We start from the raw sequence: 1553 nt of genomic DNA on the forward strand, positions 1-1553 counted from the left end.
AAAAAGTATAATTTGATCAACATATTTGATTAACAAAATAAATAAAAATATTAAAAGTTAACCAACAAAGAAAATAACTTATCTTTTGGGGAGTCTAATTAAGTTAATTAAAGTTAGAGTTTAACAAAACATACAATAAATATTTGTAATAAAATACTTAGGAAAGTAAAAGAGAAGTTGAATTTGGGCCATTTTTGGCCATATTTACTGCTGCCTGAAAGGTTGGGCTCCTAGCCCATTTGATTTTGAGCTGGACCTGCTGTGTGCAAAGATAAATTATTGGGCTTTAGCCCATTTTTCGCCCTCTTTGATATGTGTATACGTTTTACGTATCCTTCTGTATATAGGCTGTATTTCGGCCTATTTCCCTGTATTTCTGACCATATAATAAATGTATATAGTCCAGTTGAGCTTCTGAACACGTATGTTAATTTTTGACCCATTGTGTCACCGCTTCAACTGTATACAGTGGGTGTATACTCGTGTATATAATTGTATACGACTGTATACAGCCCATTTGTAGGCCTCTTTTCTTTTACTTGCTACATGCCTTCAACCTGTACGCCTACTCTTGATGGTCTGGCCGACTCAAATGACAAAGAAAGGAGCCTTTATGGCTCGACTCGAAAATGCAAAGAAGAGGAGTCCACCATGGACTCGGATGGATGTCACATGTAAAGAAGAAGATAAAATCACATAAGATAAGAGATCACGATAAAGCCATAATAACTCAAGACAAGTATCAGTAAACCAAAGACCAGAATCATTAGTAATATATATATATATATATATATATATATATATATATATATATATATATATATATATATATATATATATATATATATATATATATATATATATATATATATATATATATATATATATATATATATATATATATATATATATATATATATATATATATATATATATATATATATATATATATATATATATATATATATATATATATATATATATATATATATATATATATATATATATATATATATATATATATATATATATATATATATATATATATATATATATATATATATATATATATATATATATATATATATATATATATATATATATATATATATATATATATATATATATATATATATATATATATATATATATATATATATATATATATATATATATATATATATATATATATATATATATATATATATATATATATATATATATATATATATATATATATATATATATATATATATATATATATATATATATATATATATATATATATATATATATATATATATATATATATATATATATATATATATATATATATATATATATATATATATATATATATATATATATATATATATATATATATATATATATATATATATATATATATATATATATATATATATATATATATATATATATATATATATATATATATATATATATATATATATATATATATATATATATATATATATATATATATATATATATATATATATATATATATATATATATATATATATATATATGAC

Source organism: Solanum tuberosum, unplaced genomic scaffold (assembly GCF_000226075.1).
Source record: "Solanum tuberosum cultivar DM 1-3 516 R44 unplaced genomic scaffold, SolTub_3.0 scf00093, whole genome shotgun sequence".
In the NCBI taxonomy this organism is placed as follows: Eukaryota; Viridiplantae; Streptophyta; class Magnoliopsida; order Solanales; family Solanaceae; genus Solanum; species Solanum tuberosum.